At 38.6% G+C, this 16,869-nt stretch overlaps 1 long non-coding RNA gene across 1 annotated transcript in view; it reads left to right on the forward strand.

Moving 5' to 3' along the window:
* LOC310895434 overlaps positions 1-16,869 on the forward strand; it is a 35,691-nt gene that overhangs the window by 1,434 nt on the left and 17,388 nt on the right. The window contains exon 2 of the long non-coding RNA XR_014580684.1: positions 3,129-3,167. This is a non-coding gene — a long non-coding RNA (uncharacterized lncRNA). The remainder of the gene's footprint in view (positions 1-3,128; positions 3,168-16,869) is intronic.

Here is a 16,869-nt window from a genome sequence, read left to right on the forward strand (position 1 = left end):
TGCAGTTTTACAGAGCCATTTAATTAGCAATTTTACAACCTCCTATTCTCTCATTAAATTAATTAATAATTAAGTTCAAATATAGGCATCTTTAATGTCATAATTATATTTCAGTTTTATGGTCACCAGAGTTTAGCTCATTAGGCAAGGTAGTCATAAACCATAGCTCTATTTAGGGGCTGAGGCACTTCCATGCAGGTAGTCCACTTCTGCTGGGTATTGTTATCTTTCTCACTTGCTCCTCTCCCCCCACCTTTGCTTCTCCCGCTCCCCTCCCTCCCATTGCACTGTGCTAGCACTGGCGTTTTCCTGGGGCTGCCCTTTCTCATTCCTATGTAAGAATTAAAAAAATCCCTAGCACACACCCTTGTGGCCCCCCCATCACTATCTGCGGAGTGGCAACACTGGCCTGTTGTAGACACTGCTTCCTCGCAAGCCTCAGGGACCATCACCTTCAGCATTTGGCACCCAGCAGTGGTGCATTTTCCGTAGCATAGTGTCTGTGACATCGTACTCCTGCTTGACTGCATGATTTACCAAGGCACAGGACTTAGTAATGGCATTTCACACAGTCTGATATGTTGTGCATTGTTTTATATGGAGTGGATTTATTTCAGTCATTATCACTGATTAAACCAACTTAGTTGAAAAGGCAAAGCAAAACTTGACTTTGAAATTGTTCTTATTTAATTTTGTTTGTGCTCACATAACCCAGGACAGCACTAATTATCTCTTTAGTGTAGCTCATATTTCTAATGTAATTCATATGTAAAGTGTAATTTAATTCATATGGGAATGTTTGTGTTCCTTGCATATTCTCAGTAAAGAGCACAAACAGTGAATTAAAACTGTTTGGAAATGAAAACTTTATGTTGCCTTTTTTGAACTGTGTTTGATTTGTTTTGCCTTGTTGTTTCTCTCATGAATCTCAATTCAATTGGATGGCTACAGCCAATACACTCAGTCTGCTGTCTCCATATTCAAGCACCTTGCTCACTGGCCTGCTTTTCCTTCTCAGTTTGGGATAGGTGGGGTAGCTTTCTGCATGCTCACTACCTTTGGGGAAAGAAAAAAAAAAAAAAGAAAGGTTGTGCTATTACTATTATTAATAACGAATAATTATAGGGCAAGTCTGTATGACTACAGTGCCAACAACAATGGCATGGCACTATTTGTGCCACTTTGCTATGCAAACAAAATTGGAAGAGAGCACGGCAAGGCTTTAGGAGTGTTATTTCTGGTTCAACATATCTGACAATATTAGGTTAAAATTTTAAGGCCAAACTAATTTTTCCAGTATGAACTTTTACTTTTTTATTGCCTTTTTTAAATCATCACATTGCTCAACGCAGTATCACTGCCATCTGCAAAGAAATTCTGCTGCTGAGTCAAAACTAATTGTTATTGGTAAAGTGTAGGAATGTAAAAGTTTTTCCTGGACTGCTGAGTTTTTAGGGCATGTTTGCCTGCTGTATGTGGAAATAATGCTAAAGTACAAAACAACAAAAGAAGAACTAAAAGTAACAGCAAGTGCAACAAGCTGGGTGTCACCTCGAAGGTGAACATGAGAGCACCTAGAACTACTGGGAGCAGTGCCAGCAGCACCAATCAGCTGGTGCAGCAGAAATTGGGAAGCAAAGGACCTGATGAAAACAAGAAGGGTATAAAGGTCAAATGAAAGGATAGGTAACACTGAAGAGTTGGCAAGTTACTAAATGATGATGCAAATTACAGCCCTCTGTATGCCCCTCATATTTCATAGCCTCAACTCTACATACAACATCAGGGAGATGATAACTGCCTATTTCTCAAAAAGATCTGTGGCTGGCCCATGGAAAAAGAAGCCACCTGTGTTGTAAGGACTGAAGTCAAGCCCTGAGTCACTGCTTCGCCCTGGCAAAACACAACACAGGAGTCAATGTGCAGTGGTGCTCCCAAGTTTGCTGGGCATGGTGCAGGAGATTTGTGACACAATGATCCCGAGAACCCCTTCCAGTGGGCAACTGCTGCTCAGGGTGGTATGGAAAGCCCTCTGGGGAAACATCCTGAATTCCCTGCCATCCCCTCTGTCCCTCCTAGGTACAGCTGTAACCAAGAGAGAGGCAGGATTTGAAGACTCGTATCTGTGCATTGGTCCCTGCTGCTCTGTTGCCAGCTCTGGGACAGGGCATCATGGCTTTCCAATGGAAAGTGTTGCATGTACCAAGAAAAGAGGCAGAGGGGTCAGAGCAGTGAATGGGCACATGTACCTCATACCATCTCTCTGCTGTCCTCAGCATTACAAAAAGCGCTCACTGTTTTATAGCCATCTCATATTTCTCAAGCTTTTGGGACCTCCACCCCATCCAAAGAAGCTCCCTTTGGGAAGCCCCAGCACCATGGTGTTGTTTAGCAGAGCTGAGCAGAGGGCAGCCAAAGTGGGAAAGAGCCTTTGGCTGTGGCCACGCAGCCCCCTTCTTCCCTGCAGTGAGGTACCCTCTGGAGACGGATGCTGCCACATCTAGGGCATGCACTGGAGACATGCATGCACACACATCCACACTCCTACCTTATGACAGTACAAGAGCTGTCCAAAACTATTTTCAATAATTGATTTGCTGTTTAATTGAACATCATGACTGACTAACATAGCTCATTACTTTACTCATTAGTTAATTATCGGAGAAAGTAGGACAAGTCAATAAAATGGAAGGCTGTAAATTCCAATACTAATTAGCACCATTTCCTCAGAGACATATTTAAGGGCAGATTGGCTACCCGAACATCCCCGGACCTTGTAGATGAAGGAAAAGGGTAGACTTACCATAAATCTAGATTACCGGCAAGCAAGGCTCATCAGCAGTAAGTAGTCAAGTACACAGGTGCTGAGCTACTGCCAGGCACCCTGTTTGAACTGGCATATTGGAACGCAAGCAGCACTGGAATTCCTATTTTTACAAGAAAAGTGATGGGGGGGGTGGGGAGGAGGGAGGAGCAATGGAGGGAGCACTCACACACCAGAGAGGATGCATATTTGAAATAAATTATGCAAACCGAATTACTTTTGCAAAGCATGTTTGCTTTTCCTGAGCTCTCTCTGTTCCAGTCTCTCACATAAACTCACTTCCTCCTCTTTTTTTTTCCTCTAGTCCAAATCCAAGTCAAAAGTTCAGTGCATCTTTTCTGAGGTACGTACATTTTTTACACATGGATTCTAATTTATATGTGCTATTCTATGTTTTTTTAAAAAAAAAAAAACTCATTCAGTAATGGCAATTATATTCTCCTATTATTGTTAGTACATTCTGTATTATCTTAAAATAAGTTTGAAATACCATCTGAGGCAGAATTTAATAGCTCCAGCAGAGCTTTAATTAAGCCCCCCAAAAAGATTTAAAACAAATAAATATAAAGATAGACCCAAGGAAGTCTGGAGAAGAGGATGAACAAAGACTGTATATATGTTTCTTTTCATGGCCTATGATTTATATACACATGAACTTATATATATACAATTACATATACACTTAAATAAATGGCTATATATGTGTGTATATATAGAAATATATGCAGATGCATACATACATATCTACTGAAATATACAGAGTTCTTGTTGCTCACTTAGAGGAAATCAGCAAACCTTGAGTGCTGCACTTTAAAAGCCTCTAGGTCTTACTGGCTTCCTTTTAAAAAACAACAAGAGGGCTCAGAGTATGAAAACGCTCTGGTGATATACTACTACTATGCTGTTAAACAATTTGCCTAAACTAATGACAAACAATTTCCCATCACTGAGGGATAAGGAATGATTTGCTTTTTGAGTTTCTTTTGTTGAGACACATCTTGTATGTCTTCCTCTCTACAGCTATACACATTTGAAAAACTAATTTCCAGTTATGTGAATGAAAATGGAGATCAAAAGCATTACCTAAGATCAACTACGCAAATAAATCACCTTAATAATAGCTCTCAGTCTGGAGCTTTAAATATTTAGCATTTCTAAAAATATATTAATAGATTAATGTAACAAAAAAAAAAATCTATTACTTGACCTACTATATATTGTGCTTGCAGTTCTGATTTTTAAGCCACAAGCTTTGATTTATTTTCACGTGTTTTAAAAAAGCACTCTGCAAAAGTATTCTAAAGATTGCATGGATTTATTTATTTTTTAATCAGCAGTTTTGAGAATCCGGCCTCTGGTGCTAATAAAGTAAGACTGAAATTTAGGGCAGAAGGGGGAAATATGGTTGTTTTGCTTCTTATGGCTGTCTTTGCTTTTCTGTTTTGCTTAACAGACAGCTCCTCATAGAAATAATGCAAAGAAAAATCTCTAATGGTTTCAGTAAAACAGAACAAACCAAACAACAACAACAACAAAATAACCCACCTGTTACACTGTCATATTTCATTATCCAATGTTTGGGAGGGCATATTGTGATGTGACGTTCTCTAGGCATTAGTGAAGGAACAAAAAAATACCCATTATGTAAAACTGACCTGGGACAGAACTGAGAGAAAGAAATGTTCTCAAAGTGGAGTTGGTTCAGCATAGGTGTAGGTAAAAGGTGCTCGCACCATACATGAGAAAATCATGCTTGTTAGCTTTTGGAAGTTACAAACAAAAACAATCAGAACAGCAGATGTGATTTCTCTCTTCTTTCCAGACAGCACTAAGCACTTTTTGATAGTGAGATATTTTTTTTTTAAATGATTCTGGTTAGGTTTTCAGAACTGAGGCAGGCTGGATCACTAGCTAGGCTTGAGTGCCTTGGCTACATAAATATAGGTAAGAGCCCCCAAACTGAGCAGCCAGCATGCTCCATCCACAAAGGTTCAACCTATGTGCTCAGCCATCTAATGAAGTCAGCGCTCCCAGACAAGCACCCCACCATGGCTTGGGTGCAGACATGATGAGGTCTCAGCTCCTTCCAGGCAGTCACACAGCCCAGCCACAATGGGAGCAGAGCAGGAGTGGCGAGCAGGGTGACGGTGACAGGCTCCCAGCACTTACACTCAGCTGCCTTCATAGCACAGCATGAAAGGATTATTATGGTATAAATAAATTTTATGGAAACGGGGAGGAGGCTGGTAGAGGACCCAACCATAAGCTTTGAGCCACAAATGGCTCTAAACTTTACACTGAGGCTCAACATTTGCAGTGCTTACATCTTACACTACTGCTTGTCGTACACAATGCAATGTACATACATAACGTAATGCAATTCTCATTTGCATGTTTAACTTCTTGTTTGTTTCTGTTATCAAACACTCCAAAATCGGAGGCAGAAGTTGATTATTGAGTGTGATACCTAGAACACTCTGTGCCAGACAATGTAAAACACACAGGCTGCAAGAGCTCTGGTGAATTTGCAGTGGTCCTCTTTTAGAGATGGGGCCCCCAGGCCCCTGCAGCCTTTAATCAGCTGTAACTGGAGTGAAGCTGTCAGCTCCTGCTTGTATTCTGTCAGCTTTAGTACCACTTAGAGCATCCCTGACAAACACACAGCGCACATTTAACAGTCAATCTGTGAGTGAGCATTTCATTTTGGAAGAAACTTTCTCAGGTTCCACTTCCTACAAGGGAAAACTTGTAAATTATTAGGGAGGAAAGGGGAGCAAAACATCCTTCAATCACACTCGCTTGTTTTATGGAGAAACCCACTTCTTATTTTTCCCTTAGCAGAATGATAGATTGGCTCAGTCCAAGGTGAAATCCCAGGCAGTGCAGGAGAGAGCAAGGACTATCATCATATGACAGTGACACCTCTCCTGCTCCATCAGCCAAACTGCGCTAGCCAAATCGTGAATTGCAGCAGCTCACTGCTATTGGTAGTATTGTCATATAAAGTGTGAAATATTTGCTCTGCTCTGGTGTGTTCATAAGTTTCCCATTAAGAATTCAAATATAAAGATCTTTTCCAGCTGCACAAATTTCCCTTAATACCTTTCCCCCACTCACTTCCATCTGGTATTGCCTCAATTGCATGGAGGTGTAACTGGTTGCCTGGGATAAGCAACCTGGAGCAAAGCTGCTCCTATGTTTTGAACATAGTGCATTTTAAAATAAGGCAACCTCCCACCCACACCCAAGAATTCTTTCTTACATACCAATTTTTTTAAAACTTTTTTCTTATCCATTTCCTTCCTGATATGTGGCTGCTTTGCTGCCTTTTTTTTTTTAATTTTTTTTAATGGGCACTTTATGGGCTAGGCCTATTATTCACTAATTAAAGGTCCTTCCTTATCCCTCTGGGAGTTTATAAATCTGAATATTACGTCTTCACAGAGCTCATTCCTATGACACCCCTGCTTTAAAAGCAACTGAATCTCATCTAATGGTGATAAAAATAAGGCCAGGGCATGCCTGGGCAGATTGGAAGGATAGTAGAGGAGGAAGGGACAAACACAGCTTCTTCACAAGTCAGAATGGTCTGCAACATTCAGTTTTCCCCCAATCCCTAGGGTAATGTCATTGCAAGAGGGAAATTATTGTAACATTACGACACTGAGCTCCAATAACTGCTCTGACCCCTGGGGATTTTGCTGTTTGCTGTCCCACAACATGGAAAATTCCCCGAATAGGCTCCTTCCCTAACCCCATTACAAACACAGTTTTCCCAAGGAGAGGACAAACTTCCTTGAGGTCGCTCTAGGAGTTAGAGTCCTCAAATGACAGTATTTTGAGCCTTTTTATTCCATTTTCGTAAAATGGAAATTAAAACACTTCTGGTCTCTCACAGGTCTCTTAAAGGAAGCTTATGACAACTGCATTCAGACATAAATTAGGAAATTAATTCTAAATTAATTAGAAATTAAATTAAACATTGAAGTAATTAATATTTGTGTGGCACCAATATGTAACTATTTACTACTACTGGTGTTACTGGTTTTGGCATTACAATTATTGTTTTATTTTTTTATTTTATTTTTTCATTAACGTAGCACTTAGAGGCCCTAGCCGGAAACAAGAAGGCTGTGGCACCAGGTACTGTAGGATGCAGAACAAAACAAGGTCCTTCCTTCAAAGGTTTATGGGGCAGTGACAACATCTGTGGAGGCAATTCTGGTCCTAGCAATACAGAGAGTTACCTAGTAAAGTTTGGAAGATTTTTTAAAGGAAAAAGTATTAATTCATATTGATTTTAGTTGGAGTTAGATACCTAACTTGCATTACAATCCAGGCCTGGATTAGGCAATTGCAGTTAATGACAAAGAACATTTACTGGCAGGCTCAGCAAACTGAAGTGCAAAAAGCAGCTTTAGAAAAAAAAAAATAATAAAAAAAAGCAGCAAAACCTTCTGCAGACTTAAATGTGGGAATGTTTCCAGTCATACTTCTGAAGAGAAAATGTTTCACACAAAGCCAGGGCTGCCCATCTTGCACAAGTCCAAGGAAATAGACCATGCCAAAAGGAGTCAACATAAAACCACACATCTCCATTTCACATGAAGACAGACAAATGAGGAAAGAAATAAATATTTGTCCATATATTTGAAAGGCCCTTCTTTCCTGCAGTTAACATTCATCAAATCTCACTGCCTCTCCCAGTCAATTCTCTCCTTCAATTAACCAATAAGTCAATTTGTCCCTTCCCCGTTGGAAAAAAATCCTCTCAGCAAAAACCCATCACTTCACTATCAGATTAATTAACCCTTCCTTCTTGCAGTGGAATCAATATACTCCTTCACTACATCTGTTTAACAACAAGCAGAACAGTGGAAAGAAACCTACCAAGGAAGCTTCTCTCCTTTTAATTGGCAGACTACATATGTATGGATGGCTCAACGGACATTTCTTCTGAGCATGCAAGCACAACAGCCACCTAAAACAATGCTGTAGAGAATCAGGTTTAAAGGTAACAAAGGATACAAACTGAGCTTTTATCAATACCATTACATCTGTTCTGATAATCACAGAAATAGTACTTTAAACCAGAAGGGCATGGAAAATTTCACTATACACAAGCTAACAGAAACTTGAGGATGCAGTAAGAGTGCACCATTTGTAGACAATATACAGATTATACAAAACATTCTATTCCACCAAGATATTCTGATTTAGTTAGGAAAAAATAAAAAAATTAAAAAATTAAAGTGCCCATACACAAAGCTCTAGACATCCTTATGTTGCAAATGAAGATGGTTATGCAGGGAAAAAAAAAAAAAATCAAACCCTGCACTCAAATAAAGAATGACTATAAAACAGGGTTAATTCATTCCACTTCAACAGAAACATTCAATAAAATTCAGTAAATTCAACATGTTTGCAAGTCAAAAATGTAATCAAATATGGTACTAAAAAACACAAGCTTAATAGGCGGTCACACCTGCTATTCAAAACATATACACAGGCAAACTCAAGAGACTGCCTCAGGATAGGCAAGCATCCATCCATCTGTGGGTGAAATGGTTACCATAAAACTAAGCAAAATGACAATGAACAGCAGATTAGGGCAAGAAATGAAAATTCTGAGTAGTTTAGATTACAAAAAATAATATAGATACCCAAACTGGTCAGGACACTGACTCCCGGAAAAGAAAGAACAAGGAGCAGAGCTGAGTTTCACCAGAAACTTTAGGAAAACTGCAATAAGCACTCCACATGGTAATTAGGAAATGAGCTTTGCACAATTGTATTTTGGGGGTTTTACCAAACATCTAGGTGTGTAAAGACCTGAAAGAAGAACTGCTAAACACAATGAAACGTCCACTTAATTCTTCTAAAAAGTTCTGCCGAGTGCCTTTTCACTTTGGTGGTGCTGTTTGTTTTTGTTGTGTTGTTTTTTTTTCCCACTTCTACTACTTTCTGTGGCAATGAGACTGAACACCAATTTTGTTTGTTACACCTGGACTGCATGACCAGGGTTGACACCAAATGTGTATCAAAGCAAAAGTGAAAATTACACCACTTTCTCTGTGAAACATGCAGGAAAACTTAAGATTTGTGAACATTTTCTTAAGTAGAGCACTATTTGAATATTTATGATTATTCATCCATAGAGTACTGAAGAGTTTAACATTATTATTATTAACCAGTCTGTTTCTTAACCTGTTTTGCCATTAACTAGTAATCTCAATGTCCAAGTTAGTCTTGGGCAAAAAGCTTTGGCTGAATATTTTATTTAGGAAAGAATGAAAATTTGGGCCAAGGCAAACTATTCATAAACTTGTGCTGAGTTTTGTTACTAGGTCACCTGAAACTAAAAAGAAAGAAATTCACTCAAGTCAGGCTGCCCCTTTCCACTCATTTCAATACCATGATTCCAGTTATTGTCTTTAAATTCTCCTCTATTCCAGTGAGAACCAGGTCTCAGTTTAACCCACTTAACTACTTTTTGAGCATCTCCAAGTTTAGGTACCAGAATCTCCCTAAAAACACTAAGGGACCTGTGGTTTCCTTTGGGAGCCCAACTGCTTCAAGTGCCCCGTAGCTGAGCACATTGCTTGCGTCAAAGAACTCCTGGCATAAGGGCTCCTCCCTGCAAGGATGCTGCATCCCAGTTTAGGCACTGACAGCTCCATTGCAATGAGTCAGTCATACAGCACCTCCAATTTAACCCTCCACGGGATAAAAGAGACTGAGGTTGGAGCTCTAAAGAATGCTACAAGACCTACAAATACTAGTGGCCTTTTCTTCTGAAAAGCTAGAATATTATACAGCTTCTTTGAGACAATTTTTTTCCTTTTTTGAAACAGTTTAAATCTATAACGTATCATACATATGTATTTTGCATTATACATTCCATGCTATGAACATACACCTGATCATTTCTGATATAGCTTCTTTTGAAATCATCACACAGAACCAGAGACATACATGGACAGTGTCAGCACTGCAGCTCAGTTCACCACTGATTTTCTAAGCATCGCAAACAGACGTTTTGAAGACTGAAAACTCTGAGGCAGCTGAAAGTGCAGTTGCTCTAGCCTGATCTTCCATAATGTAAATGTATGTTTATTTTGAATCACAGCTGATATGTATGCACCATAGGACTCCTACATCACAAAACAGCTCCGATTGAAGTAAGCCCTCCTTGCTCTATTGAGCTGCCAAGATGGATCTTTTCACAGTGTTACCCCAGTGCCGTAAGAGCTGCATGGTGGGGAAGGAGTGGAGAGCTGATCTGTTTGCAAGAAGGTTCCAGAGGGAAGAGAAGGTGGCAGGACACACACTGCACCTACTGCACTCTTTGTGGTCATGATTCAATGGGTCTCCCTTAATCTGGGAAGGCAGAGAGAAAACTGAGAGGACACAAGGCCAAACAATTTACTTCCACATTGCATGGCAACAGGGAACAATACCGATGTGTAAGTTGACCAGAAAGATGTGTTCACACTGTTACCCTTGAAATCCTTGGTATTGTTGATCACAGCATTTGCAGCTTAGCTCCCGGTCCTCTCCACCCCCTTCCTTTCAGTTCCTCCTTACACGGAAGGCTGTGGACACCCTGCTCTCGGCCTTGGGGAGGAAGCAGCAGAAGGCTCTCCTTATTTACCTTAGCCATTTCCCCATGTAATCTGGTTAATCATGTGGCTAATAGGCGGCGCAGACAAGCCCCTCACACTGTCATTCACAATGCCGACCCATTCATATTTCATACAATAGAGCATTTAAGTAACCCCATGCCTTGCCAAGATGATTGGACTCCCTTTTTTCCATCGTTTTGGGTAGGGGTCTCCTGCCCTACCAGCTCTTTGATACTGGCATATGTTCTAGCTCTTGCCTGCTGCAGCTGGGCAAGAGCTGTTAGTTTTGCTTTGTTCCCCGAAACCAATTAATCGATTGTGGTGGTGTGAAATGTGGGTTAAAACAGTCCCCACATATATGCATACATTAACCATTTGCTATGTTTCAACTTAACGGCAAGGTGACTGAGAAGGCAACAGTGTTCATGCCCTCACATTTAAAATGGGCAATCTGTTGAGCACAAACAAAATCATAAATAAAAGACTGACTGCATGCATTGTTTCAAAAATGTTTCGCTGTGCTATATCAAAGCAAAATACAAGTGTCTTTACCCTCAATGTACTGCAACCATAAAGAAAGCTGAAAACCTGGTCTGTAACACAAAATCACAGAAAGCTAAAATGCATTCACATGGCTATTAAATATTAAATATTCAGACTACATTCCTGCAATAAAGATTTCTATTGCGCACACATCTTTACTTGCTGTCCCTCTCACATTTGGGATATATTGAACTCAACAGCCTTACAGAAGCGACAGGATCTGATCCTGTCTTTATATAAATAAAGGCAAAATATCCCAAGTAAACAGTTGTGGTTTGGGATTTACATCTTATGTGTATTGACCTGTGGATCGGAACTGGCACAGGGATAGTGCCACCTTCTGCTAGACTAAACCATCAAATCTCTACCAACCCTGGGTGGCAGTGATAAAAAGTCAATTCTCTCCAAAAACTCTTTTGTATCTTGTGCAAAATGAATCTTGTGCCTCCGTTTCTCTCCAGAGGTGTAGAGAAATGACACTCAGAACAGTTTCCTCAAAATGAGTATTACAAGCCAAGGTTAAGACCTAGAACAGAAATGCCTTGTTTATTTTTATTTTTAAGAATAACCTTAAATGCGTTACAATGTAAGTCAGTTTATAAAAAAAATAAAAAATAAAAAATAAACGATTTAATGACAAGATAGAAAGCACCATTCATTCTTAGTTCAGGCTCACGCCACTCTGCACACTGATACTGAAACATGTCACTTGTGGCTTTTCTCCTAGAAATGCCTGAGACGTTCTTTGGCTTGAATTCAGAGTTTGGAAGTTCATACCCGTGCTATGTATTACAGATTTGTTTCATTTTTACTCTAGACAGGAAAAAAAAAAAATGTTTTGAGCAGTCTTTCACAGCCTGGAGAGCCAATTTTCCACAGAAAGCTTAGCTTTCCATGGAGAGTTAATTAATTAGTGCACATGCAAGATTTTACAGACTTAATAATAGTACTGTATTGTTTGATGTAGTCAAAATGAAAAAAAAAAAAAAAAACTGTAGAGCAAGCTCACCCAGCTATTTGAGCGCTTTCCTGTAAAGCTGGAAGAGAAGACAGGAAATTCAAAATCTTGAGGGGAGCAGAGGATAACACAGATGTGTTTAAAAATTTTGTTTTGACTGATCAAAGAAGGCACAATATTTTGTTTCAAAATCCAACCTTTTGATATCAGTATTTTGAAACCTCTACTTTTTCCTCTTCTCAAAATCACAGAATAACAAAAACACAAACCTTCTCAAAGCTGATCTTTTAGGCCAGACTCCAATACTCTTGTGCACAGCAGCAAATTATCTATCTGTACATCTCCCACTGAAGTAAAGCAGATTTTCTTGAAATTGATATCAATAGAATTTATACCGCTGATTTATACTAATACAGCTAAATTTGTAAATGGTTACCTCCTCCAGCACCCAAGCAGTAGGGATGCAGCTAAAGCAATATAAATGTGCTAATCCCAGCACGGCGTATTCCCACATCTCCCTGTATCAAATCATTCTAAAGGGTTTTCAATATACAAGTTAATTAGCTACAATGAAGCAGCAGAGTAACATCTAATGAAGACCGGGGCTTAAAATACCAGAAGTGGCCTGTTATACTCTTTCCCCTTTTTTAATATTGACATATTATTTTGATTTGGTTATGGATATGGTACAAGTTTAGTTTAACATGAGATAGAAGTTAAAGGATTGTTTTTCTTACTTGGTAAACACACTGGACACATTTAACAGATACAGAATATAATCTCTGTGTCTCAAAATGCTGCTGTCATAAAGTATCTATCTATAAATATATTTATACTTGTAATGCTGAACAAGATGACACTTTTGATATTGAATGTGTATAACATTATCTTTTAATTACACACTCAATTTCTCATTTCTTAAAAAGAAATAGTGCACAGGAAAACAGTTATATACATTCTATTCAAAATAAATCTCTCTAAAACTTACTGTACAAAGTTAAAATAATACAAGCAATCAATGCTGGTAAAGTGAAACTTGCAGAGAGAAGATAGGAAACAGCAAAGTAGAGTAAACTACCTAAGAAATACCTGCTGCTTTCAGGAACTGAACCCCCCCCCCCCCCCCAAAGTAACCCATTTAGACATAGTATAATCACCAAGTTAAAGAAACTATTTATGCAAGTAAAAGCAAAAAGTTAGGGCCCTTTATCACTCACATATTTTTTTTTTTTAATAGAGAATATTTTTCTGTTAAAAACCCCAAATATTTCTGATTGTTTCTTTTCCTCTGCAACAGCATGAATAAGATCATCTTTTTCCATTAAAAATCCCATTTTAGACATGACCATGCTTACTATTTGAATGGATTTCCCAGAGGATGTGCTGGCTCTCTAAATACCACATTGCATTTAAACTACACATTAAAACAAAGCAACAAAAAGAAAAAATTAAACTTGTGTGTCTTGCCCAAGTTCACATGTTTCAAGACTTAATAGCTGTTGACCACAAGAATGGAACATGGAGTCATACAGAGCACATCTGCCAGCAGTGAAGTACACTCAGTATTTGTGTTACACAACTCCCTATTTAAAGGGAGGAGGGAAAAAAAAAAAAAAAAAACACTTTTCACAGTAGGTAGCAAAGACAGAAATATCTCAAAAGAGCACAAATGTGCTATTGTACTTATTTGATAGTGACATTCTTTGCATTGCTGGATTTTTGTATCATATTGGGTTAAATATATGCACAAGGAACATGCTCAGCACTAAAATAATATAAATGGTGATCTTTCTGTAAGCTGTCTATTCACTTTTGTTAATTCTGCTTCAAAAAATAAAAAGGACAACAAAAAGAAAACAACTCTCCTCTCCCTACTCTAAAACCCACATAAAAGTCAGTCTCGTGATTATACTTTCTTCCAAAACTAAGTGCTCTACCTTAATCAGCAAAAATTAAGAACTCTAACAAATGCCTAATCTTTAATTGTGTACTGGATACATTATAATATAAATCTAGGATGAATGTTTAACCTTCCTGTATTCATCAGGAGTGTTCAAGGTTATTTTACAGGACCAGTATTTCACATTTTAATTTTCAAGGATTACACATTTCCCATGAAGAAAAACTGCTGCAGAAAATTCAGTGATTGGCTCTTTGAATTTTACTGTGGTTGAAAGAACTTCAAACAGCTTGAGCAATATTCTGATTCTTCCCTTCCTTTTAACCATGCCTACATAGAACTTTTGTATGAGCATTTTGTTTGCTTGTTAAAAGAAGTCTGAAGATGATGTGAACCTTTAATTATTTTTTTATTATTGGATATCACTAGAAAAGGAAAAAAAAGCAAATACCTATGGAATTAGTTGTTCAAAAGTATGACCGCTTTTTATAGCATGCATAGTACATGCTTAGTTCATTTCCAGGAAAACACAGGTTCTTTCACTTTACCTCCACAGGTTAATACAAAGTACATCTGTTCCTTTCTAAGAACATTGTTTTGTCTTCTGCAAAAAGACATCCTGCTATTTGGATGGAAGTCTCTGTAGACCCTATTTTTAAAAGCTACTAAATTTATCTTCACTAGTTTGGGTTTTACAATGCTTTAAGTAAGGCAAGGCCCACATGTGGTCAACGTAATTTCAGTCTGATTGACTCACCTCAGTTTAGGTTAACCAGCACCTAAACAGCTTGGCTTACCTGAAACAAATTGGCCTATGTGGAATGCTCACACCAGCTGCAACAGGTAAGTTGATGAGCAAGACAGAACTGGTATCCCAAACATTCATTACCACTAGACTACTAGTGGTAGCTGGAGGTGGGAAGATGCATGCAAAGTCTTTGTTGACTGAGCAGTCACTTCTAAAATAAATGTCAATGCCTGCTTCAAATGGTCTGCTCGAACAAATACAGCCGTAAGAAATGTTATCTGGCAACATTTGCGGAACCAATCACACCTGGACATTAGAAGATGGGTACTAAGAAACAGAAGGCACCGTAAAGGCTTTGAGACATACTGGCGCAGTGAGATGTGGTTGGAGATGTTTCTCTCCCTTTGTCAATCTAATAATTCAAAATTTGGTTCCCACAACATATAATTGCCTTCCTACAATAGAAAACTATTGAATAGCCCATCCTGGAAAGAGACTGGCTGACTGCCCATAATCTACTGACTATGATTTAGGTAAATCATAAGGAGAGGTAGATTTTTGGTTAAAAAAACATAAAAAATAAAAAATAAACCAACAATCAATCAGTCAAACAAAAATGTTAAATTATCCCTGCTTGCCTGGGCAGCCTTTCCAATGATTTGAGATAATTTTATTTTACATCAGAAAACATGGACTCTCATGTTGGATGGCCTTTAAATTTCAGTAGAAGTAAATGTCAGACAAATTTTTATGGCTAAGACATTTCACGCTGTTGAGATCCAGGACTACTCACAGATCAGAATGGAATTGTCATCTAGTTTCCACGCCACTGAAATTTAAAAAGTATGGATTATCTTGCAAAAAACAATTCTGTGGAGACCCCAAAATTCACAAGAACAGCTTTGAGAAAAACTGTATCAAAGAGCATAGTCCTTATGCAAAATGTGAAACAGCACCTCAGAAGAAAGGACACTGAATGACTTGAGGAGGGGGATCTCAGTGTACTGTAGTGCCAAACTGGGCTAACTTGATGGTACAGACAGAACAATATCCTGAAGAAGCAAGTAGGTCATATATGATGATGTCCATACGTAAAGGATGGGACAGATCATTTGAAAATTTTAAGAGAAAAATCACAAAATTAAAGAAATGAAAAAAAAGTTGGAAATTTTAAATTTCTCCTGGAGGTAAAAAATCAAGTGTGAAAAGGGAAATTAGAAATAGAATTAGCTGACAATAGTTAAACTTAGAGCTGAAGGAGGGCATATTTTTTAGTATGGACATACCTTTTCAACAACTACACAGAAAATGTTCAGTAACTGATCCATCTACACATATAGAGCGCTGCATGGTTTTCACAAAAGATTTGCTCTTTCCAAGAACAGCATCAGCAGAATCAGCTCCAGAGGTCATATCTGATGATGCCATCTGATGATGACAGTGACCAGCTGTAGGCTTCTCATCTCTCTAACAAGTATACCTGACCCTTCTGATTTTCTCCTACTACCTGAATAATTCCAGGATTTCTCCTCCTCCCAAAGTCTTGGCTTCACAGCCCATTGCTCTGGAGTATAACAACCAGGCATGACGTGTCTGCTGTGCACCAAAGGCCCCTTCTCAAATAGCTGTAGTAAACTAGCCTGAGGATACCACAGCACAAGATCACAAAGAAATAAAGCTCGTCTTTTCCTAAAATATATGTTGATATAATGCATTGGTGTTAGCAGGACTTCCAGTTCAAGAGACAGCTGTTTGGATAGGCAAAGCTCCTGATGTTCTGATCAGATTGATAGCTTTGCTCAGAACTCTGGCATTTGGATTAAAGTAGTATAGAAATGAATCTTATATTTGACATTTAAAACACTTTCAAAGGGAACCTTTTCCACTGCCTGTAGTTTCTTAAATCATAGCAGTAAGAACTGCCATGGCAGAATGGTGTGAGAAATTACTCTCCAACTGCTTCACTGTTTTCCCACATCATGACTGAACACATTATTTCCTGAATCATTTTACATCCTGGCATTATGTGCAACAACACAGCAAGTATTAAACAGATGATGCAACAGAAAGAAAATTTGAAAATGTTTCTCCTTTCTTTTGGACAACATCTAGAATATAAATGTGGTTTGTAGCAGCTTCATTTGAAAGAAAAGAAAGGGCTGCTTTTGGAGGGCTAGCATGACTAAAAACTTTGGATTTATACAGTCTGACTCTCATTTCCTGAGCGACCTTGGCAAAGTCACTTATTGTAACATTTTCAGAAATGGATGC

The sequence above is a fragment of the Anser anser genome (assembly GCF_964211835.1).
Source record: "Anser anser genome assembly, chromosome: 2".
Classification (NCBI taxonomy): domain Eukaryota; kingdom Metazoa; phylum Chordata; class Aves; order Anseriformes; family Anatidae; genus Anser; species Anser anser.